Here is a 26,152-nt window from a genome sequence, read left to right as displayed (position 1 = left end):
ACTTTCTAACTTTTCAGCAAGAGAAGAAAAAACCAATTTCTAGCTGACTTAGGGACAGAGATTTAATTCTCTCATCACCTGGGCACCCCTCAAATGTGAGTATTGAGGCATATGAATGGGAGGGGGCATGGCTGTCCATTTTCTGATTAAGTCCTTTTGACTGCTTTCAGTCACAAGGTAGTCTTATTTTGAAAAGTGCCCATACATAGGTAAAGGGATGCCTGTGGAAGCCATAGAGTAAATGAGCAGCTTAGGAGCAGGGACACAGTCAACAGAAAGTTGAAGGTGAAAGAAAATGAACAATTGTCCTGGTGGCAGCCAGTTTGGGACAGAGCCCACTTTCTTTTAGGCTATGGTCTCTTGAGCCAGGATCTAAGATGCTGGGTCATTTAGTAGGACCATAGGAGATACTGGACTGGCCATTCCTGGGTCTTAGCATCCCCTTCCTCTGAATGGGTGTGACAACAATTACCTAGAGAGTGGATAGCTAATGTGTTTACTCATCTGGGTGAGAAAGCAGTACCATAAATCCAGATCATTAATTTTCTGTGTCTTCTCTAAGATGGCCATTTTCTTGATCTGACTTTATATGGATGCTCTTTTTTTTATTGCTGGTTACTTCAGATACTTATCTATTCCTTTTTTGTCAATTGCCTTCTTTGACTGGAGATTCTAATTTGTCCCAAGACTGAGCTACGCTTATGTGTGCACTTATTCAATAGATACTTAAGAATTTGCTTCGTGCGTCAGGCTCTTATTTACATGCTGAGGGTACAGCTGTAAACCAAACAGACAGAACTTTCTTCCCTCATAATATATAAATAAATAGGCATAAGAAACACATTACACAGCAATATGACAAACATAAATAAATGAAGTGCATGGAAAGTTAGGAGGTGATGAGTGCTATGGGAAGTGAGAGGAGAGTTTGGGAGTGCCTAGGGAATTATGGTTTTAAAGAGTGGTCAGTGCAACCTCATTGAGAAGGTGACATTTGGCCAGGTGCAGTGGCTCTCACCTGTAATCCCAGCACTTTGGGAGGCCAAGGCATGTGGATCACCTGAGGTCAGGAGTTCAAGACCAGCCTGGCCAACATGGTACAACCTCGTCTCTACAAAAATACAAAAATTAGCTGGGCATGATGGCAGATGCTTGTAATCCCAGCTACTTGGGAGGCTGAGGTGGGAAAATTGCTTGAACCTGGGAGGTGGAGGTTGTAGTGAGCTGAGATCACACGAAGCCTGGGAAACAGAGCAAGACTCCATCTCAAAAAAAAAAAAAAAAAAAGAAGATGACCTTTAAACAAAGCCTTACAGGAGGTGAACGAGGAACCATTCAGATGCCAAGGGACAGAGCATTCCAGGCAAGAGAATAGCAAGTGCTAAGGCCCTGGGAGCGTGGAGTGTCCTGGTGTGTTTGAGAAACAGCAAGGAGGCTGTGGTGTCAGGAGCAGAGTAAAGGGGAGAAGCTAAAGAGGTGCCTAGGGGAGATTTTCTATGGCCTGGCAGGTCAGCACAAGAACTCTGGCTCTTACTGTGAGAGAAACAGAGTACCTTTGGAGGGTTTGGGGCAGAAGAGGCAAAATTTTCCTTACAAAATGACTCACAAAGGTGTTTGCTCTGTGTTATTCAGATTGGCTCTAATTAAAGGGAAGAAAAAAGAACTCATCCTCTAAACTTATAGGCACCAAGGGAAGCTGTGGGCAAGGTAGGGCTCTCCTCCAGCAGTCCCTCCTTTGCACTTTTGCTTTTGCACAAAGTCCTTGTCAGTGAGTGGCATGGGCCAAAGCATGGGCCAGGTGCTGTGGGGCAGTAAGACACTGATCCTGGACCAGGCTGGGACACTGGGCAGCCACAAGCTTAAATGGGAAACACTCAGAGACTCCTCCAGAGGTCCTGGGTGGGAGGCAGATGTGAAGGGTGACACCCCATTATCTCAGAGAGTGTGGCTGAAAGGCTAAGATTGTTCATTGCTGTTACAGTATTCATTCTCCCCTTCTTTGTAAATAATTCCCTGGCTTTATCAGGCATTGTCCAACTTTCCTTGCATCCAGGGCTTCCAGTTAGAAGCAAACGCCACAGAATGGGGCTTCCAGGAAATCTTTTTAAAGGGGGCTAACTATAACTATACTCAAAGGAATGCCCCATCGCCCCTTTCCACTCCATTTCCTCCCGATGGCTGGAACCACAGCAACTATCTTGCGACCTTGAGGATAAAAACAAAGAGCTCAGGTTGGTAGAAAAATAGAGAAGTCTGGATTCACGGTGCTTCCTTACCAATACTCTACTACTTACCTTTGGTTTTACTTTATGTGGGGGGTGAAAGGTGCTAAGATGAAAATGGAGTCATTAATATCAAGAAAAATCTAACAAATAGAGCCAGAGAGGCTATGTAGAGAGGTTTCTCATGCTTATACGCCTGGTAACAAAAGCTATCACAGAAGACTGTAAAAACCACAACCTTGTGCAAAGGGCATTGCAACTTTACACAAAAAATCCTTCTGCAAGGACATCTACCCAGCAACTGCCTGTTTAACCTCGGACTGGCATCATCCTTGTCATTGGTCTTTGTATCCAAGGATAATTATTTCAAAACAGTTATGCAATTCTCCTCATTTTCTCCTTTAAAAACCTTTGTCTTCCCTGAATATACACATAGTTTACTATGGCATATGTATTTCCATTACAATGCTTATTCCCAAATAAACACCTTTTCTTTTAGAGCACTTCTCTTTGTTATTTAGATTGACAAGAGAATACAACCCTAATTTCTCTAAGCCACTGGTATTAGTAGATGAATGAAATTCCTAAATGATAAAGAAAGTGACTTCACTTTGAAGGTCTTTTTGATCACTGGAAAGTGAACACTGCTCTAGGAGTTGAAAGAACTGAATTTGAGTTCTGCCTCGGATAAGAATTCTCTGGATGACTTTGGCCAAATTACGTAATTATAATGATGACGTTTACCACAAATTGTTCAATTCCTACGCTAAGTGCTTTATTTACTTCCTTATCTCATGTGAACCTTACAAAACATACGAGGGAAGTTTTCTCATATACATTTTACAAATGAGAAAATGGAGACTTATGGAGATCAAATTCCAGGTTATAGAGCAAGCAAGTTGTAGAGCTGGGGTTACAACCAAGTTCAAACTGGCTCCAAAGCCCTCGGTCTTATTAACTACTATGGAATAGACTCTTATTTTCTCTGAAGCTCAGTTTTCTCCTCTGTACAATGTTCAAGAGGACTGGATAGTGTTTGAACTCCCCTTGCAGCTCTGAAAACTCTGGAATGCCTAGCCTTTTTAATACAGTCTTGCCTGTCCAATCTTGATCTTGATCCCCCATACTTCTGCCTGTTCCCGAAATTTCCAAGTGGTAGCCTTTTCAAAGATGCTGTAACCAGAACCCACATCTCCCCCTTGATCTTGAGAAAAGCTGCCAGAGGAGGCAGCCCCAGCCAGGGAGCACAGTGGGTGTTCAGAAATGTTCTGTGGGTGCCACGGGCCCAGCCCTCTCCTGTTGGCTGGAGAACCTTCTGTCAACCCTGGAGCTGCCACCTTCTGTCAGCCCCGGAGCTGCCTTTCCTCACCTTGCCAAGGGAGGCCGCGTCTCTGCACAATCTGTCTGTTCTGATGATCAAGGAGGGTCTTGGTGGAGCAGCGGCGCATGCCCTCCCAGGTGATAAAACTTCCCCGGGCACTCGGGAGAGGTGGGCTGCCGGTGAAACGTGAAGAACAAGCACTGTGCTGTGTAAATACATTTACGGGATGGAACTGTTTCTTGGCCCTCTGGGGCCCATTTCCTGAGCTGTGTGGCAGGAGCTGTCTTCCTCGGAACGATTGACAGGGCCAGTGGGAAAAGCTAAATAGATCTTGATTTCTTTCCTTGTGTTGGCACATTTACCTAATGAGCAGAAGGAACAGGCCTGGAGAGGCTCTGAGACCGGGGACCACAGGTGGCTTCAGAGTGAAAAACTCCTGCTCTTGCCGTGCAGAAATATCCAGCTCTCTCTGCCTCTCCACATTCCAGTTTTCCGTGGTCCAGGACAAGCAGGGCCCTCATTTCCCTTCATGGGGGCAGACAGGAAACTCCCTTTGGGACTTGCCTGGGTTGGGGTGATGTTGTTTGGCTGTTGTATGAGGAAGACCTCTCCCATCTCAGCATTCTGTCACCCCAGCTCGACGGGGGCTGAGGGTGTGGTGAAGTTGATGGGTATGGGATGGTGGCGCTGACAGAGGCACCCATGGTGGCACCTCCACGTGATTAGTGCACCACCTGCCCTTCTGATGAAAATAGTGGCATTCAGGAGCTGTTTATATGTGCAGCTCGGCCACGTAGGCCACAAAGGGAGAACGCAGCCCCTCAGCAGTCGAGGAGCACCGTATTAGTCCATTCGGGCTGCTGCAACAGAACATCACGAACTGGGTCACTTAGGAAGAACAGACATTTGTAACATTTTTCATAGTTCTGGAGGCTGGAAGTCTGAGATCAGGGTGCCAGCAGGGCAGGGTTCTGGTGAGGGCCCTCTTCTGGGCAGATTGCCAGCTTCTTTTATTGTATCCTCCCCAGGAGAGAGTGGGGAGCTGAGGCTCTCTTGTGACTCCAAGGGCACCAAACTCATGACCTCTTCTAATCCTAATCACCTCCCAAAGGCTCCTGCTCCTAATAGCATCACGTCAAGGGGATGGGTAGGGTTTCCACATATGAACTTTGCAGGGGCACAAACATTCAGTCCATAGTAGGCATTCAGCCAGGCCAGAATATTGAAATATGTCAGATTCAGTAACTGTGTCTGGGAGATGGAAAACAGCTCTTTAGTTCAACCTAGAGAAGGAAGAGGAGTCAGGGTCTGGTTCTCCTAATAGCCAATGATGGCTGAGTGTAAGAGTCTCTGTGTTTCATTCCTTCCTCCATCAGGACCAAGATGGTGTTTGGTTTCACTGTTGCCCAGTGATTGGTCTGGAGTCCTTTCTCATGGGTAGGTCTGTGACTTCCAATTCTTTGGCATATCTCTTTTCAGGGTGGGCTCTTGATTAAGGGCTTGCTGATATGGGAGAATGTAGCTCTCAGCAAATCTACATGAACAGCTGGGAGGAAACCGCTGCTTGGCAGGAGGGGCCATGGTTTTGTTCTTCTCTTTTGAGAAGAGCAGCCCTGCCATTCCTCTGTTCGGTAAAATGGGGAGGAAGAATTCCTGGCATGAAGACACATCAGTCTGCAGACCCCTGACCTCCAAGAAGTAGCAGAGACTCCAGCTTCTGAGTGAATTGGAGAGATCCCTGGAGATGAGTTTGAGATGCACTCGTCTCTGCCAGCCTCTCTGGGCAGGAGGTGTCTGATTCCCTGGTTAGTCTCCACCTTGAATTTCTACAGTTCTTCAGTTTGATCTCTAGGGGAAAGAAGCCAGACAGCTGGACTTTCCTGAGCTAGAATGTCTATTGCCGAGGCTTCAGCATCTTCATTCACAACTTTTCAAGGGCTTGTCCTTTTGACCACTCAGCTTCCCATCCCTCTCTCAGCCCCAAGAACAGCTGCTGTGCAAAGCTGCAGGGTTGTCATTCCCGGGGAGATTCTTTTCTATTAGCTGGTGCTGAAGAAACTTGGAAATGGATGAGTTTTCCCCCAAACTCCAGGTCCAGCTTGGATTTCTTCTAGCTTAGAGATTCAAATACGTGAGGGTTTATAACTGGGAACTTTGTGTCTGTGGAGGACAACTGTGAGAATGTGGAGGCTGTCCAGGGAGCAAGTCAGCGTGAACCCAGGACAGAGGGAACAAGCTTCTAACACTGACAACAAATGAGGCAAGTCCTTCTGCCTACCCAACTTTAAGGCGGCCACAGCAGCACCTTGCAAGCCTCTGCTATAAAACAGTCTGGATGTGAGGCCCTGCCCAGTGCATGCTTCAGAACGAATGCACAGAGATAAGACAGCACTAGAATTGGATTCCCACCCAGGGTTTTCATTGAATAAGAGCAAGAAGGGATCTCAATGCTTATCTGTTTTCAATAGCCTTATTTTACAGAAAAGAAAACAGAGTCCCAGGGGAAATAAGAAAAACATAGCGAATGACTTTATATTGCTTACTTTGTGCCCGTTTCTGTTCTAAGCACTTCCTCATTTCATCCTCACAAAAGCCTACGAGATAGATATTGTTATTATCTCTGTTTTATAGATGAAGAAACTGAGAAAACAGAGTCTAGTAACTGGCATGAGATGGAAATGAAATAGTGTCTAACCTTTCAAGCCCTTTGCTAAGTCACCCTGGCAGTTGATCGGAGTCAAGATCCGCAATCCACAGTCCAAGCTTTCTGAGCCATCCTATCCTTCTAGATTAGCACTATCCGATGTGAAAGCCACTGGCCACCTGCGGATGTTGAGCGATTGAAATGTGGCTTGTCCAAATGGTGACGTGTTTCGAGGACCTAGATAAAAAGAATAAGAATATGTAAAGTATCTCATTGATATTTTTCATATTGATGACATGTTGAAATGGCAATCTAACGGCTCTATTGGTTTCAATACAATGTATTATTATTATTATTATTTTTGAGACAGAGTCTTGCTCTGTCACCCAGGCTGGAGTGCAGTGGCGCGATCTCAGCTCACTGCAAGCTCCGCTCCCCGGATTCACGCCATTCTCCTGCCTCAGCCTCCCAAGTAGCTGGGACTACAGGCACCCGCCACCACGCCTGGCTAATTTTTTTTTGTATTTTTAGTACAGATGGGGTTTCACTGTGTTAGCCAGGATGGTCTTGATCTCCTGACCTCGTGATCCGCCCGTCTCGGCCTCCCAAAGTGTTGGGATTACAGGCGTGAGCCACCACGCCCGGCCAAAATGTATTATTATAATTAATGTCACCTGTTCCTTTTTGCTTATTTTTATGTAAGTACCTGATGTTTTAAGATCATATGTGGCTTGCATCTGTGGCTCCCATGAAATTTAACACTGCGTATGTGTGTTAGTCCGTTCTTGCATTGCTATAAAGAAATATCTGAGACTGGGTAACTTATAAAGAAAAGAGGTTTAATTGGCTCATTGTTCTGCAGGCTGTACAGGAAATATAGCGGCATCTGCTTCTGGGGAGGCCTCAGAAATCTTACAGTCATGGTGGAAGGTGAAGAGCGAGCAGGCACATCACATGGAGAAAGCAGGAGTAAGAGAGGAGGGGAGGTGCCACATACTTTTCAACAACCAGATCTTATGAGAACTCACTCACTATCACAAAAACAGCACCAAGGGAATGGTACTAAATCATTCATGAGAAATCCACCCCCATGATCCCCTCCCCTCCCACCAGGCCCCACCTCCAACACTGGGGATGACTTTTCAACATGAGATTTGGGTGGGGCAAATTTCCAAACTCTATCAATATGTGACTTATGTTTGTGGACAGCACTGGCTGGCAAGCAAACTCTGAGAGTCACAGCACTGCAGAGGCTGCATCCCAGTGCCAGCCCCAGTAACTGCAGTATTTCACAGAAGGGCATCTTACCAACATTTGGCCTTCTCTGCATCTATAACTCATACTGCTGTTCTGAGGCTGCGCTCAAAGCCTCCTCTGACACCACCGGGATGGCATCATCAGGAGACGGATACACCATCAAACTCTTTGGAGGTTAGTGAGGCTTGATGGAAAGGGCATGACTTCCACAGATCCACGTTCGGATCCTGGCTTTAGTATGTGCTATTTACACTCTGAGCATCACTTTTCTTATCTGGAGAATGGGGATAATAATACATCTCAGAATTTTTCTTTTCCATTCTGCATTTTCAGAGGATGGCTTTCTCTACCACTTGCAATAGCACATTCTAATGGTTAAAATCAAAATTACAGAAAACATTGGGGAAAATAGCCCCTGATGCTTTTTCGCTTTCTGATTTCCTTGGTAACTTTGAACATGTGTGAGCCTCAGTTTTCCACTCTGTGAAGAATGGGCGCCCCCAGGAGACAGACCCTATCCTTACTGCCCAGCGATGGTTGGAACTCAGATGCCAATTAGTAGTGGTCGGTGCAAGTGGGAGAAGAGCGCCCTGGAGTAGCTTCTAGGTTATTGTTCTTCCTTTCCATCCCCTGTTTATGAAGCTCAGCTGGCACTGCCGCTAGCTTGGGCTTGAGTCAGATGCAAGGTGTGAATCTGGGACCAGGAAGGCCCAACCTACCCTGGCAATCAGAGTGGCTGAGGTGGGGCCGTATCCCATGTATTTGTCTGGGGAGAATGGAATAATCTCTGCATTTACCCTGGGCTGTCATTCAGAACATGTGTGTGAGGTAGGCACCCAGGCTGGCCCCAGCTTTCTTATACATCTCTAGGCTATGCCTGACTGTAGGACCCCTGCTGGCTGTGGAAGTGAAGTTCTATCGGTAAAACATGGTAGAAGTGCACATCTATTCAAATCAGCAAAAACTCACTCAAATCCCAAGTCTAAACTTGTTTGTTATGGGACCATGGACAAGTCATCTAATCTCTTTAAGCCTGTCTCTTAATTTTGCAAGGAAATATCTAGCTCATATAGTAGTTGCAAGATAAATGACATAATGAATATAAAGTGCACATTAAAAATGTGCATGTGGAAAAGACAAATGAAAACAAAAAATACATGCATTGTGGGCAGTCATTAACTGGCGAGTATTAACATGGAGCCATGTCTCTTGGTTCCAGTGCAACAATGATAGGAACATTTTCTCCACGTGGTTGTAAAGAGTGCTGTGCCTGTCCATAAGAATGCAGAAGCATTTGTCTACTGAAGGAAAAGTGAAATGCCAAATGCTTGCTAACCTCTTCACTTCCCCAGTTTATACCCTTCCTTTAACACTGCCCATTTGATGGCCTGAATCACAAACACAAGCTTGAGAAACAGAAGTCTGCAGGTAAAAATCAGCAGGTGTAAGGACAATTTAGGACGAATTTCAGCCCCTACATGATTTTGAGCAAATAAATGACTCACAATATGCCCTTGGCCAATCTATGGATCCTCTTGGGGCTTCTGCTTCCTCTTTAATAAAATGGGATGAGTAATCCTTGCCTCGCCTTCATTTTACAAGCATGTAACAAGGATGAATCAAGTAATGGCTGTAGAATCCTTTGAGGTCCTTGGAGAAATACTTGCTATATAAATGCAAAGTATGATGTCCATTTCTATTACATTGTGTTTTGTAAATACATGAGCCTATGGCACATCCATGTCAGTGCCTGTCTGGCCAGCTATTTGCCATGTACATCTTTTAATCATCTCCATATATTTATTCATTGAAAGCATATTCCAAATCTGTAATGCATGGGTTATTATTATTTTTTTTTCTTTTTGGAAGCCGAGGGCACACATCTCTTCTGCCTCATTTCAGCTACTGGGGATTCTGACAGATCCATTGTTGGTGGTATGTGCATGGGGTGCAGTTTTCAATATCATCAGAGACCTAGATCCAGACCAATGAGGGTTTCATGTTCATCGTCCTTCTCGTTCCCTTTTCCTGACCCTCTTAATTGAGCTGTTCAGAAGAGAGGCCCTGTCATTCTTTTGAAAAATAGCCTGCTTGTCCCTTCCTAAAAACTTTAACCGGGTTGCTCCCTGATTCAGAAGATAAAAGAACAGATTGTGGAATGTACTTTGAATCATGTAACACTTTAGAGGCTATTAGTTGTGTCGATTATCTCCAGGAATAACCAGCATCCTTTCCCCTATCTTTTACTATCATATGTCTTCTGTTTAATCCTGATCTCTTTTCTTAACTCTGGATCCTGTTGTATAACTACCCCCTGTGTGTCCTACAGGCACCTTAGACTCTAAATGTCTAAAATCAGACTTTCTGTCTTCCCTTCACATTAGCTCTACTTCCTACATTCTGTCAAGACCGCAGTAATCAAGGCTAAAGATAGGTGAGGTGGTAATTTCCTAGTCGTGGTTCTGAAGCTTCAGGGCTTATACTTAGGTGAATTGCAACTCCGAAGCCTGAATTTTCTTCACTTTTAATAAAAATACATAGAAATTTGGCCCATGGGGTAAAAGTGAGTAGTATTGATCCTGAGTTGAAGGGGAAACACTTTTGTGTTTAAGAAGTCTCCTGCATCTTGTACTCAAAGGTAGACAGTTGGAGTCCTCTGGGCTTGTGCCTCTTGAGATCACCTGTATTCATTGCATATTGATCCTTCTCCAAAAAGCTTCATGAGACCTGATTCATGTTCACAAAATCTTCAGGAGCTGAAAAGTTGGAACTTCTGAATCTTCTGGCTTTTAGACACCAAAGAGGAACTTCTAGTTCAGTGTTCTCCTGAAAGGCTTAGACCCCAAGGGTTCTGTTACCCAACTGTCTGGTTGTTTTGACTAAATGTTGGCATCCCAGGGTGAACCTCTGGCCATTCAAAATTCAAAGTCTCTCTTATTGAGGCCTCTTCCCTGCTGTCCTTTTTGAAAATGCAGGTTCTTGCCCGGTGTGGTGACTCACACCTGTAATCCCAGCACTTTTCGAGGCCGAGGTGGGTGGATCAGTTGAGGTCAGGAGTTCAAGACCAGTCTGACCAACATGGCAAAACCCCGTCTCTACTAAAAATACAAAAATTAGCCAGGTGTGGTGGCATGTGCCTGTAATCCTAGATACTCGGGAGGCTGAGGCAGGAGAATTGCTTGAACCTGGAAGGTGGAGGTTGCAGTGAGCCAAGATCACGCCATTGCACTCCAGCCTGGGCAACAACAGCGAAACTCCGTCCCTCCAAAAAAAAAAAAAAAAAAAAAAAAAAAAAAGTAGGTTATTTCCTAAGCTTTCCTTCCTTCTCACTCAAGGCAGTGTCCTCAAGTGAGCTCATCCTCTCCCATATCTTTTACTGTTATATCTCTTTTTAAACCCAAACCTCTTTCTTTGCCTCTGGATCCACACATCTAATTGCCTGTTGTACATCTTCCCCTGTGTGTCCCACAGACACTAAATGTCCAAAGTCAGATTTGCCATCTTTCCTTTCCATTAGCTCTACTTCCTACATCCTTTGCCTTGGCTTATGGCAACTAGTACAGAAAGTAAGCCAGACACTGACAATATTGAGCACATTTTCATCTGCATGTTATCCACATGAACCTTTGTGTGTGTGTGTGAAGTACATGCTCAATTGCATGTTCTTTTGTCCACTTTTTTCCCCTAATTATTTTTAGGAATTCTTGATATAAATCCTTACTTCTGGCTGGGCACGGTGGCTCACGCCTGTAAGCCCAGCACTTCGGGAGGCCGAGGCAGGTGGATCACGAGGTCAGGAGTTCAAGACCAGCCTGGCCAATATGGCAAAACGCTGTATCTACTAAAAATATAAAATTTAGCTGGGTGTGGTGGTGCACACCTGTAATCCCAGCACTTTGGGAGGCCGAGGTGGGTAGATCACCTGAAGTCAGGAGTTCAAGACCAGCCTGGCCAACATGGCAAAACCCTGTCTCTACTAAAAATACTAAAAATACAAAATTTAGCTGGGCGTGGTGGCACACGCCTGTATAGTCTCAGCTACTTGGGAGGCTGAGACAGGAGAATCGGTTGAACCCAGGAGGTGGAGGTTGTAGTGAGCCGAGATAGTGCCACTGCACTCCAGCCTCGGTGACAGAGCGAGATTCTGTCTAAACAAACAAACAAACAAAAAAACTTTAGTTCAATATATATTTTATAAAATAAGTTCTTCCAGTCTGTGGTTTACCTTTTCTGTTAATAATGTCTTTGAGTAAACATGAGCTTTTATGTCCAATTACGAGTTGTTTATTTTATGGTTAGTGCTTTTTATGTCCTGTCAAAAAATATTTGGCTACTGTAACTTACTATTCTCATTTTGGAAATTTAAAGGCAGTATTTAAATTTGTTTATTTATTATTTATTTTTTATAGAGACAGGGTCTTGCTATGTTGCCCACGCTGGTCTTGAACTTCTGGGTTGAAGTGATCCTTCTGCATTCTATTGAATGATATATCACAATTTATTTGGTCATTTCCAGTGGATATTTAGGTTGTTTCCATATTTCTAAGCTTTGTCAATAAGCAATGGTGCAAAACATCCTTGGATGTGTCTTTTTGTGATACATATTTCTTTTCTTTTTTTTTTTTTTGTTTTTTGAGACGGAGTCTTGCTCTGTCACCCAGGCTGGAGTACAGTGGTATGATCTAGGCTCACTGCAAGCTCTGCCTCCTGGGTTCATGCTATTCTCCTGCCTCAGCCTCTGGAGTAGCTGGGATTACAGGCATCCGCTACCATGCCTGGCTAATTTTGTTTTTGTATTTTTAGTAGAGACAGGGTTTCACCATGTTAGCCAGGATGGTCTCAATCTCCTGACCTCGTGATCTGCCAACCTCGGCCTCCCAAAGGGCTGGGATTACAGGCGTGAGCCACCGCGCCTGGCTTATGTGGTACATATTTCTTTAGGTTACATATCAGAAATAATACTGTTGAGTCAGAGATTATGACGTTTTAAAATTTGAATAGACACTGTTATATTGCTCCCAAAGTAATTGTACTGATTTATGTTCCCAGAACCTTTATGTTTTAATTCAAATTTCTAAGACTTGAGATTTTGATAAACCTAGCATGACTCTGTTGAACAGATTTTTTTCTCCAGGCTGATATATAGACTACTGTGCAGCCCAGGGATTGGCTGTCATTGGATCAGGTGCCCACCCCGATCTAATTACTAGTGGCGGGAGAGTGGGAGTCAGGTGGTAAGAAACTCATTGACTAAGGCTGCCACAAGCAGGTCTGAGCCAATTTTCTTTAGAAGTGGCTCAACAAGGCCAGGACTTCAAGACCAGCCTGGGCAACATGGAGAGACCCCTATATCTACTAAAAATAAAAATAAAAATTAGCCGAGTATGGTGGTGCATGCTTGTAGTCCCAGTTACTGGGGAGGGTGAGGTGGAAGGATCACTTGAGCCCAGGAACTGGAGATTATAGTGAGCAATGATTGCACAACTATACTCCAGCCTGAGTGACAGAGTAAGATCCTGTCTCAAATAAATAAATAAATAAATAAATAAATAAATAAATAAATAAATAAAAGTGACTCACCAAGTCTCCTACAATTCCAAAGTACTTTTGCATCTAAAGTTTCAATATCATATATTTGCTGGAAAGTTAAAATGAGATCATAGGATGAAAATATTTTAGAAAACAAAATATATGATGACCTTATTATTATTTAAAAAATATTTTAAAAACCACTCTGCTAGGTATGTGGGAAAATACCTTTATCAGCATGTCAAAGATAAGAACTAATGGTTATTGAGTGCTTCCTTTATGACAGGCAGTGCTTTGCATGTCCTGACTTATTTATCCTCATGATAATTCTATCAGGTAACATTACTTTATCTCCATTTCACAGATGAGGTGACCGGACAACAGAGAGGTTAAGTGACTTTCCTAAGTTCACAGAGCTTTCAGATGGCAAAGGTGCGGTTTGTGCCCAGGTAATCTGATCCCTGATGCCATTATCCCAAAGATGGGAAAGAGCACGTGAGCAAATGGCTTGTTCCATTTTGCCATGAGGACTAAACTCAGATTTTTTTTCTAACTTGCTCTAATTCCTATCTAAGGGGTCTGGGGAGTCGGGCCCTACAAATCATAAATTCTCATCAGATGGGTTTTATTTAACCCTATATATGGAGACTTTCCAACCTGACTCTGGCATAACATTATGAGAGAAGAAAGAAAAATATTTTGCCTGGAAACGTGTTTCTTTGCCATGTTTAAAACTGGCCATGCCAAGCTGTCCTTTGTAGGGGAAAATGTGCATCTGTAAAGAATCTCTATTAACATAGCTAGATCTCTCTCTCTCTCTCTCTCTCTTTTTTTTTTTCAGACCCTCCCAATCCTGAAGAGATTAACTAAGATCTGAATAGGAAACATTTGTCATCTATTGTCTCTAAGGGCAGCCACTATAAGGCTTCAAAAGAACTTTGGTCTCCACAATCTTTTAGCTTAACCAGAACATTCCCTTTCTATCAATCCCAGGTCTTTATACAAACGCAACCAATTGTCAACTAGAAAATGTTTAAACTCACCTGTAGCCTGGAAGCCCCTGCTTTGAGTTGTCCCACCTTGCTGTACCAAACCAATGCATTTCTTAACGTGTATTTGATTGATGTCTCATGCCTCTCTAAAATGTATAAAACCAAGCTTGCCCAGACCACTCTGGGCACGTGTTCTCAGGACCTCCTGAGAGCTGTGTCACAGGCCATGGCCACTCGTATTTAGCTCAGAGTAAATCTCTTCAAATGTTTTACAGAGTTTGACTCTTTTCGTTGACAGTCGTCACCCGTGGGGGACCCGACCTGTGCTCTGCCCACTCTCGACACCATCTTCTTCAACCCTTTCCTGGGCTGCCCTTGTTTGGCATTAGGGCCCTGATAGCTGTAAGTCCTGCCCACTCCTCCCAGCTCCCTCCTGCCTCCTTCTGGGAGCCTGTGGCCAATGACTCCTCTTCTTGGCCCTTTTATCTCTAAATAAGTAAAAGGAACACTTTTCTCCACTATCCAAATCTCAGGCTGATCCTTGCCCTTTTATTTATTGAGCAATGAATATAAGTGACTGAAATCAGCCAATGCTTATCAAAACCCTTGCATCAGCTAATCCTTGGGGGAAAATAGAGTTAGGAAGAGAGTTTGCTCAGGGCCACAAGCAATGTGTTTGGTGGTGGCAGGGTCAGCACCAACCCTTCAGGGCAGGGAGGACTAGCCCAGGCTTGCCTCCTGTCATTCTGGGAAGTGGGAGAGGGGGCCACAGTTTCCACAGTCTCTCTTTGCTGAGGAAATGCAGGAGCTCTATGCCTTAATGTTGCAGTTTCTTATCAATTCATCCTTCTACTGCCTCTTATCTGGAGATTTCCTGTCTCCTTGATTATAATGATCCTTGGAATGAAAGGTTTAAAAAAGAACTTGGATTTCACCTTAAACACACATTTCTATCTGATAATAAAAGATGAGGGGAATAAAACTACCCCCCATTCACCCAGAGAGTAAACAATATTTAAAACTCAAAGGCTGACATGCCACTTAGGTTTGGCTCATCGAGGACATTGGGTTAATGACTTCTCTGAAAGGAAAAGTTTTACTCGTATTCCCTATTTATTCAATGGTTTTCTAATTGGGCACCTACTAAAATAGTGAGCCACCACTGTGCCCTCATATGATGGAGTGGGGGGGGGTTGGGAGGGGTAGAAGAGGGGAGAGAGAGAGAGAGAGAGAGAGCGCGAGCGAGCGAGCACTCAACTCTTTGGTATCTTCTCATATAAGGACAGTAACCTTATCAAATTAGGACTCTGCCCTATGACCTCATTTAAGCTTAATTAAGCATGATTACCAAACTACTTCCTTACTCCAAATATAGTAACACTAGGGGTTGACTTTCAATATATGAATTTTGGGGGGACACAATTCTGTCCATAGCAGGGCCTTTGCTCTAGCTGTTCTCTGTACCTGGAAAGCTCTCCCCCCAGTTTTCTTAATGGGTGGGTAACTCTGTCATTCACACCTTTGTTAAGATGTCACCTGCTCTGAGAGGCCTTCTGTAACCATCCACTCTAAAGTAGCCATACAGTCACCTTCTATGAGGTTACCTTGTTTGTAAATACTATTCTATGGAGTACTCATCGCTCTTATGCTTTTAAAAATTCAATTTATTTCAGGAAGTCTCCTGTCTCCCCATCCTCCACTAAACAGAAGCTCCAGAGAAATAAGGACCTTGCCAACCTCTTTCTTGAGACTTTAGAACAGTGCATGGCACAGAGCAGGTCCTCACTAAACATTTGTTGAAAAGTAAGCAAGCAAATTAATACAGTTACTACTTCTAGGGAGGTGGCAGGCTGGGGGTGGGGGCAACGTGTAAAGAGGCCCAAAGTCACCTGCCCTAATAGAAGAAGGTATGCGGGTTATGAGACAGAGAGAAGGGAAGTCTGATTCTGCTGCATCTGTGTGAGGAGAATTGGGGAAGACTTCACAAAGGAGGGGCCCCCTATGCTACATCTCAGAGTGACACAGAAGAGATGAGAAGAAAGGTGTTCATGTCCTGTGGAGAGGGAGGAGCATGGGGGAAGTCATGGAGGGAAGGGAGTATCATGGTCAGGTGCCTGGGAGTGGTTTAGGGTGGCCTAAGGTAGCATGTCTGGAGGGGAGGGGCAGCCAACTTGGGGCCATGGAGTACCGCGGGTTCCGTGCTCAAAAATTTCATCCTATGAGAGACAGGGAAGCCCCTATGTAGATTGAGGCTCCCAACTACAGAGGTACATGCTCTTCCCTGGGCCGCCCACAGTCTGTATTCTGTCTCCCTAGTGCTGACCTCGATCCGTTGGACATCATGAGATGTGTCTATTTCTCACAGTTCACTTACAGACTAGGAGCTCCGTGAGGGCAGACACCCTACCGTATTCCTTTTTGTATTGTCATTATGCTCACTCCACACCTGGTAATTGAGGCTCAGCATCTAGTGTCACCAAGTTGGTGACTTTATTTAGTAGGAGTCAGAAAGCGCCTTCTAACCCAGGCATCTGGGGTAGCAGTTGTCCCACTTTGAGAGTATGGGGTGTGACATTGGGCTGAACCATGTCACGTGGCCTACTGCCACCTTGACTGGCTCCCAAGACAGGGTGGGTGGAGAAGCAGCTCTGGTGGTGTCAACAGGCAGGTAACTTGTAATGCTGGCAAAAGCAAGGAGAAAAAGGATTTTTACTGAGTTTCATGGCTGTGCTCTGAGAAGGTCTCTATTCGATCAGCACCAGGAAAACAGAGTCTTCCTCCTTGGAGAGGCCAGTGACCATTGACAAATGAATATTCAAGACCTAATACAATCATTTCATTCACTTCAGAGATGGCAAAGGGAGGCATGGAAAAGTGACTCCTGGGACTCTAGGTGGAATTTTAATTGGGATTGCACTGATGCTGTATACTAGTTTGGGGGAAAATTTATATCTTGACAGGATTGGGTGTTCCAAACCAAATGTGGGATATCTCTATTTATTTAGGTCTTATTTAATTTATTTCAACAATGTTTTGTAGTTTTCAGTGTGGGGGTCTGAAATGACTTTTACTAGGTTTATTCCTAGTATTTTATGTTTTTATGTATTTATGACACTACTGTAAATAGAATTATTTTCAAATGTCATTTTCTGATTGTTGCTGCTAATATAGAAGAATACAATTGATTTTTGTATATTAACTTTGTATTTTATGACCTTGCTAAATTCATGTATTAGTTCTAGTACTTAACATAAGACATCTCTACATTTCTCACAGCAGTATTTGTTATTTACGATGTACAGATCTTGCCCATATTTTGTTAAATGTATCCTTAAACTGGAGGTGGGACCACTACTTTTGTTTGTTTTTCTCCCTTTGTTTTGATGCTTGTGAATGGCTCACATCACTAAAGCAACTGAGAGTTCCATCAATAAGCAGAATCATTTGCCCCTATAGCAAAGAGCAAACCCTTGCTTTTTTTTCTTAATGGAAAACGCTACTGGGTTTTCCCACCTAAGATGATGGGCTCCTACAAGTGGCTTAATGGATCTTGGAGTAGGTTATTGACTCGTGTGGACCTGACCATGCTGATAGGGCTGAACTTCAGCTCCTCAGGGCTGGCCGTGTGCTGGGCACTGGTGCTAGGTGGTGATTGCTGAAGTTCAGTGGGCTACCTATTTTCTGAGGTTACGTGTGTTGTTGGTGGGGATGGGTTGAGGAGGACACATGAGAGTTGTTTCTGTAGCCTTTTTGTTAATTATGAGAAAAGAGATGGAATCTCGGGTGTGAGTTTGCAACCCATTCTTCATTCTCCCCAGTGCTCTGGGTAATGGTATTTAACGGAAAGACAAATCCATTCGTCTTCCTGGCATCCTGGCACAGGAAAGCTGTGCAGACTGCTGTCAGAAGAGATATTAGGGGCTATAAAAAGCCTTTCGATTCTTTCCCCTTCTCACTCTCGCTTTGTAACCCCCTTCCCAGGGAGATTGGGTCTGAGGCTGCCGACAGTCCATCACCTGGAAGTTTTTGGCCTCGTGGGCATTTTGTAGAGATGCAGATTGTCTTTACCTTTCCATTCTTCTTCTTTTTACCTCCATCATTTCTCTGCCAGGGGAGGCAACACCATGGAAAGATTTGTCTTTTTGCTTCATTTCTGATGTTTAAAAGAGCCAGTTGCTATGCCCTTGGGTGTAGGAAGCAAACCAGTCCATCAGGACAGGTAGCAGGTTCCCTGCTAAAGTGCCCTCTGCTTCTGAGCCAGGCTTAGGGAAACGGGAGCTTCTTGCCTGTCTTCCATGCTCTTCTTCTTAGCCTTGGATCTGCCCCTTGTTTCATCTCCATACCCAGAAGCACCCTTGACAGGGATAAGTTGGTCAGCATTTATCCCTTTTGATTTAAAAATTATCATGGGGCCGAGTGCGGTGGCTCATGCCTGTAATCCCAACACTTTAGGAGGCCGAGGCGGGCAGATCACCTGAGATCCGGAGTTTAAGACCAGACTGGCCAATATGGTGAAACCCTGTCTCTACTAAAAATGCAAAAATTAGCCAGGTGTGGTGGCACGCACCTGTAGTCCCAGCTTCTCAGGAGGCTGACGCAGAAGAATTGCCTGGACCCAGAAAGGCGGACGTTGCAGTGAGCTGAGATTATGCCACTGCACTCCCACCTGGGTGACAAATGGAGACTCTGTCTCAAAAAAAAAAAAAAAAAAAGTCATGGAAGAGAGTTCCATTTCCTCAGGATTTTGTTCCTCTGCTCCTTGTTCTTTCATTCTCTTAGGTTGCTGTGCCCTCCCCACCACTTCCCACGTTCCCCCCACTTTCTCCACCCCATCCATTCCCACTTCCCCTGCCCCTCACCCCACCCTACAGGCCTCTGGCCTCTGTCATCCCTCCTTTTACATTTTCATTTTTTTTTATGGTAGTTTCAGAAAATGTAAATTCCTCATGCAGCTATTGAGCACTGATTCTATGGTAGGGTTGATGGTGGAAAGGACAGATAGAGTAGAAAAGAGCGTCTAGTTTTAGCTCCCAGATAAACATATTCAGGTGCAAATCATGGTCCCTCAAGGTCAGGTACGACACACCCACACCAGAAGAATGAACAAAATACTTCTGATGATGAATTCTAATGAGGACAAGCTTCCTACACACACTGGCATTTTATCTGGGCCTCCAAAAAGGGGTGAGGTCTCCATGGCCACAGAGGAAGTGATGGCAGGAAGGTGGGGTGTGACATTTAAGCTAAGGGAACAACATTAGCAAAGGCCAAGAGGTGTGAACCTATCTATGGGGAGCGTGTGTGTTGTCTAGTGCAATTGGACGGGGCAAGGCATGGGTCTTGGGAGAAGCAGGAAGGAGAGCATCAGAGCAGAAACTAGAAAGGGAAGTTGGGCCATTGTGGAGGGCCTTGACTGCCACACTAAGGAGCCTGCACTCATACAACAGTAGTTAATGGGGAGCTGGCAAAGTCCATGAATGGTACAATGGTCTGGTCTGAAGTGGGCTTTAGGAAGCCCCGTTTCACAGAACTGTGAAGGATGAATTAGAGAATTAGGAGACTGCAGGGAGAGAGAGATCAAACAGGAGTCTGTTTCAATGGCTCTTAGTGCAACTTTTTTTTTTCCCTGAGATGGAGTCTTGCTCTGGTGCCCAGGCTGGAGTGCAATGGCACAATCTCAGGTTACTCCAACCTTTGCCTCCTGGGTTCAAGCAATTCTCCTGCCTCAGCCTTCTGAGTAGCTGGGATTACATGCATGTGCCACCACGGTCAGCTAATTTTTGTATTTTTAGTAGAGATGGGGTTTCACCATGTTGGCCAGGCTGGTCTTGAACTCCTGACCTTGTGATCCGCCTGCCTCAGCCTCCCTAAAGTGCTGGGATTACAGGTGTGAGCTGGACAAACCATAATTGTATACATTTATGGGGTAGAGTGGGCTGTTTTGATATATGTGTATAATGTGACATAATTAAATCAAGCTAATTAACATACCCATTACCTTACTTGCCCATCATTTTCTTACGGTGAGACATTTGAAATTTATGTTCTTAGTTATTTTGACATATATAATACATAATTATTGACTGTAGTCACCCTGGTGTGCAATAAATCATGAAACCTATTTCTCCTGTCCATCTGAAACTTCATATCCTTTGATGAACAACATCCTACTTCTAGTAACCACTGTTCTACTCTTTACTTCTACGAGTTCTGCTTTCTTAGATTCCACATGTAAGTGAGATTGTATAGTACACTTATGTGATCATGTGGTGACACTTAGGCTGTTTCCTATCTTGGCTATTGTGAATAAGTCTGCAGTGAGCGTGAAAGTGCAGATATTCCCGTCAACATATTGATTTCAGTTCCTTTGACTATACATCCAGAAGTGGGATTACTGGGTTGTATGGTGATTCTAGTTTTAGTGTTTCTGAGGAACCTCCAAACCATTTTCCATAATGGCTGTAACTAATTTACATTCCCACAATGTATAAGAATTGCCATTTTCCCATATCCTCCCTAACAGTTACCTTTCATCTTTTTGGTAATAGCCGTTCTAACAGGTGAAAGGTGATAAATCATTGTGGTTTTATTTTGTGTTTCCCTAATGATTAGTGATACTGAGCATGTTTTCATGTATCTATTGGCCATTTGTATGTCTTCTTTTGAGAAATGTCTATTTAGGTCCTTTGCTTATTTTTAATTGGGTTATTTGTTTTCTTGCCATTGAGTTGTTTGAGTTCCTTCTGTATTTTGATAACACTTTGTTAGATGTACAGTTTGCAAACATTTCTTTCCATTCTGTGGGTTGTCTCTTCACTTTATTAATTGTTTCCTTTGCTGTGCAGAAGCTTTTCAGTTTGATGCCATCCCATTTGTCTATTTTTGCCTTTGTTGGGGTTATATCCAAAAAATCATTTTCCAGATCAGTGTTGTGTAGCTTTTCCCTTATGTTTTCTTCTAGTAGTTTTGTAGTTTAAGGTCTTATATTTAAGCCGTTAGTCCATTTTGAGTTGATTTTAGTATATGGTGTAAAATAAAAAGCCTAATTTTATTCTTCTGCATGTGAATATCCAGTTTTTCCAACATCATTTATTGAAGAGACTGTCCTTTCCTCATTGTGTGTTCTTTAAATTCACAGGACAGGGAGTCTAGTCCAGCTTGGTGGAGAAGTCTCTTCCTGGTTCAGTCACCTCTGGCCTGGAGTTATATTCATGGTGTACAGGCTTGCTTTGTGGTAGCCCACACCCACATACTAGGACTGATCCTGTTGTGAGCTGGGGAGCCACACTGATTGGTACCTGCTCTGGGTGAGGGTGAGGAGGTAGAAGAGGATGAGTTTTGTTTTGGACAAGTTGTGGTGTCGGTGAGGTGCAGGAGGTGGCAAATCCAGATGAGATGTTCTTTGATGGGTTTGGGGCTGGAGACATGCAGATGTGTGAACTCTCCAAGCCCAGTGTTAACTAAAGCTTTTAGAGTGGGAGAGCTTGGGAAAAAGGGAAATAGAGGAAAAGAGAGAAAGAAGATAAAAAGTGAAGAGACTGTAAAAGGTTGGAAAAACTCCAGTTATCATCTAGTCCAATATTTTAATTTTATTTAATTTTCATTTATTTTTATTGAGGCATAGCATATACATAGGAAAGTGCACACATCTTAAGAAGACAGACAAATGAAGTTTTACATATATACACACCTTTGTAATAACCATCAAGGGCAGGATGCAGAACAATTCCATGCCCCCAGAAGGTTCCATTGTGCTTCTTCTTGGTCAATACCTCTGCCACCCATACCAGAAGGAATTGTTATTCTGACTTCTACTACTACCAAGAACAGATGGATGCTTGTTCTTGAACTTTATATAAATTTTATCATTCAATCTGTATTCTTTTGAATCTGAGCTCTTTTGTTCAACATTATGTCTGAGAAATTTATCCAGGTTGTTGCGTAAAGCAGAAGTTAGTTTTTTCTTATTGAGTAGCATTCTATTATATAGATATGCCACCAAGTATCTATTATTATGTTCATGAGCATTTGGGTTTTTCAACTCTTTGGCTATTAAAAATAAAACTGCTATCAAATTTCTTGCACGTGCCTTGGTGCACCTGTGCACAAATTTATATCCCTAGGGCATATACCTAGGAGTGAAATTGCTGAGTCCAAGTGATACAGATGAACCCCCAAATTGGGGCTTACCCCAGGAGTGTTCTTGGCTTTGCTCAGGAAAGAATTCAATAGTGAGCAGACAGTGAAAGAAAGTAAGATTCTCAGAGCAACAGTGTACAGCAGAGTGGCTGCTCCACAGACAGAGGAGGGCAGAGTGGCCCAGAGTATCAGCGTACAGCAAAGTGGCTGTTCCATCCGTAGGGCAGAGCTATCTCATAAGCAGACAGCCCCTAGGAGGAAAAGCAGCAGCAGCAGTGAACAGCAACAGTAGCAGTGCAGAGCAGCAGCCCCTGTGGATTGCTGGCTAACTATATTTGTATCTATTTTAATTATATGTTAATTAAGGAACAGATTGTTCAGAATATTTTAAAAAAGGGGTAGGGGAAGTTACTGGAACTATATAAGGTAACTTCCGGGTCATTGCCATGGCATTTGTAAACTGTGATGGTGTTGGTGGGAGTTTCTTTATGCTACTGAGCAGTGAGGGCAACTAGAGGTCACTTCCCTTGCCATCTGCTGGTTTCATTTCGTTTCTTTATTGCAACCCATTTTTATCAGGAGGGTCCTGGTTGATGCTCAGAAAACAAATCCTGTGAATCTCCTACCTCACAAGGGTATATATGTTTAATCTTAGTAGGTACTTCCAGTTTTCCAAAGCGATTATACCATTTCACACTCCTGTCAACAATGAAAGAGTTCTAATTACTCTGTCTCCGCACTAAACATTGGTGTTGTCAGTCTTTTAAATGTTAGCCATTCTGTTGGACATATAGTGGTACCTCAAGTGGTTTTAATCTGCATTTCCATATAACTAATAATACCGAGCACATTTTCATCTGCATGTTACCCACACGAATCTTTGTGTGTGTGCGTGAAGTGCATGCTTAATTGCATGTTCTTTTGCCCACCTTTTTCCTAATTATTTTTAGGGTTCTTTATATAAATCCTGAGTTAAATATATGTTTTATAAAATAACTTCTTCCAGTCTGTGGTTTGTCTTTTTTCTTGATAATGTCTTTGAATAAACACAAGCTTTTAGGTTCAATTATCAATTGTTTATTTTATGGTTAGTGCTTTTTTATGTCCTGTCAAAAAATATTTGGCTACCATAAGTTAGTATTCTCATTTTGGAGATTAAAAATACAGTATTTATTTATTACTTATTTTTTATAGAGACAGGATCTCACTATGTTGCCCTGGCTGGTTTTGAACTCCTGGGTTCAAGCAATCCTCCTGCTTTGGCTTCCCAAAGTGCTGGTATTATAGGCATGAGCCACCATACAGACCAAAAAAGACAGTATTTAAAGAGGAGGAAATGACTCAAAGTTACAAAGCAGTTGATAGTGCTAGGACAAGAACCCATGGCCTCTGTAGCCCCATGCTTCTTTCATGGGAATCCACATAAAGGGCTTCTCTTCTAGCAGAGGAGCTGGAGAAATAGCAACAAGCCTCTTTCTCTTCCTACCCACACAGTTAAAAGCAATCAACTTTGAGAAAATATTGCTCCACATGTATTGAGAGCCTTGGAAATATTTTTGCTGTTTGACCCAGTTTTCCCCTTTTCATGAATCTGAAACTTAGACAAAGTTTTATATAGGCAGATGTTGATTACAATGCTTTTTAAGTGCAAAAGAAAAAAAAGAACATTGCTAAGTATTCAGCAATAATGGCTAATGAAGTTGTGGCACATCTATAACATTGAATAGAATAGCTGTGTAATGTTTAATTTAGGGTGTTTTTGAAAAATATTTAACGACCTGTGAAAATGAACACAATAGAATATACATTTTGTGCATTTTAAAAACTCAAATTTATTGAGATACAATTTATATACCAAAAAATGCACCTACAAATTTACAGTTTGATGAATTTTTTATTTTTAGAAATAAACTTTATTGAGGTATAATTTACATATAAAAAAATTTAAGAATTTTTGGTATACAATTTGATGAGTTTAGAAAAATGCTCACAGCCATATAACCACCACCACAATCATGACACAAAGTTTTATCATCGTTCTCCAAAATTCCCTCATGCTCCTTTGTACTCAATTGCTTTTTCCCATTCTCAGACCCAGGCAACCACTGATCCATTTTCTGTTGTGACAGATTAGAGTTCCCTCTTCTAGAGTTTCATATCAATGGAACAATCTGGTATTTTGTCTTTTCTGCAGAGCTTCTTTTACTCAACATAACGGTTTTGAGATTCATCTATGTTGTTGCCTGCAATGGTAATTCCTTTTTAATGCTATATAGTATTTTGCTGAATAAATATATCACATTTTTATTTAATATGTGATATACAGATATGTTATAAAGGCTAAATAAACAGGAAAAAATAAAAGGAGGCAAAGCTTGAGGGAGTTTCTCTCTGTCCATTCTCCTATTGAGGGACATTTTTGTTGTTACTAGTTTGGGGTTAACGTAACTAAAGCTACCATGAATATTTGCACAAGGGATAGGTTTTTGTGTGGACATATGCATGCATTTCTCTTGGGTAAATTCCTAGGAGTAGGATTGTCAGGTAGTATGGTAAGTGCATGTTTAACTTTGGAAGAAACTGTCAAACTGTTTTCCAAAGTGGCTGCACCATTTTATATTTTTGTCAGCGTTCCAGTTACTTTATATCCTAACTAGTATTTGGAATTGAAGTTTTGAAAATCAATTGTTTTTGTTTTTACACCTATCAGCCATTCTAATAGGTATGTAGTAGTATTCTAATATTCTAATGTTGGCTATATAGTAATATTAGCCATGTAGTAATATTCTAATATTAACCATCCTGATAGGTATGTGACAGTATCTCACTAAAGTTTTTTTTTTTTTTGAGACGGAGTCTTGCTCTGTCACCCAGGCTGGAGTGCAGTGGCCGGATCTCAGCTCACTGCAAGCTCTGCCTCCCAGGTTTATGCCATTCTCCTGCCTCAGACTCCTGAGTAGCTGGGACTACAGGCGTCCACCACCTCGCCCGGCTAGTTTTTTGTATTTTTAAATAGAGATGGGGTTTCACCAGGTTAGCCAGGATGGTCTCGATCTCCTGACCTCGTGATCCGCCCGTCTCAGCCTCCCAAAGTGCTGGGATCTAAGGTTTTTTTTTAAACAACTTTTATTGACATGTAATTTGCATACCATAAAGTTCACCTGTTCAAAGTATATAGTTCAATGTTTTTAGTATATTTTCAGAGTTGCACAATTAGCAATATAATCTAATTTTAATATATTTTTATCTCTCCAAAGAGAAATTGGGTACCTATTAGCAGTCTTTCCCCATGTCTCCCTTGCAAATAATAAGTGAAAAAAGCAAAACAAAAAGTATTATTTCAATTTTGTAAAAGATGCAAATATATATAGTGTGTATACATATATGTATATGGATATACATACTCATATGCAATATATACACATATGTTCATATTCTATATGATATGGAAAAAAGATTAGAAGGAAATATACCAAACACAAACCTCAGTTGTCTCTTTGTGGTAGTATTTATACATGACTTTATTTTCTCCTCTCTATTTTTTGAAATTTCAGAATTCCCCATAATAAGCACATATTACCTTTATGATTAAAAAATCGTTTATATATTAAGAAAGACATTTCTTCAGGCTACATCTATCAAAGGGGGCAGCATTATCCAAGCTATGATCTCTCAGTATTTGCAGTCTGATTTCCTGTGGAAAGAGAGCTTGTAAAATCTTATTCTTCTGGGTATCTGCAGTGAGTTGGCAGTATAAACTTGCAGTTTGCAATATTTACGTGAACTGCCTGGGGGAGTCCTGTAAACCACTCTAGAGTTGGTTTCTCTATTGACAGACTGTTGAATACTTAGAAAATGTGCTCTGAAAGCAAATCCATGTGGGAGTTGACTCAAGGGGTGCATATTGTCTTGTGATACATCAATACGAGTGAAGAGAGGTTGCTCTTTGCTGAGACTTCATTTTCCTAGTTTGTGATGTGTGTCTGTTGCCATGCAGGTATGTGCATGTGTGTATGCACATTTGTATGAATTTGTAACATATATTTTC

General features: G+C 42.6%; 1 protein-coding gene and 1 pseudogene across 1 annotated transcript in view; both read right to left on the bottom strand.

Annotated features, from left to right (window-relative positions):
• PODXL (podocalyxin like) overlaps positions 1-26,152 on the bottom strand; it is a 1,065,326-nt gene that overhangs the window by 259,787 nt on the left and 779,387 nt on the right. The window lies entirely within an intron of this gene.
• LOC126950805 (NADH dehydrogenase [ubiquinone] 1 beta subcomplex subunit 9-like) overlaps positions 1-26,152 on the bottom strand; it is an 80,434-nt pseudogene that overhangs the window by 8,639 nt on the left and 45,643 nt on the right.

Source organism: Macaca thibetana, chromosome 3 (assembly GCF_024542745.1).
Source record: "Macaca thibetana thibetana isolate TM-01 chromosome 3, ASM2454274v1, whole genome shotgun sequence".
Taxonomy (NCBI): domain Eukaryota; kingdom Metazoa; phylum Chordata; class Mammalia; order Primates; family Cercopithecidae; genus Macaca; species Macaca thibetana.
Note: the sequence above shows the minus strand (reverse complement) of the source record. Positions and strands in the feature narration are given on the sequence as shown.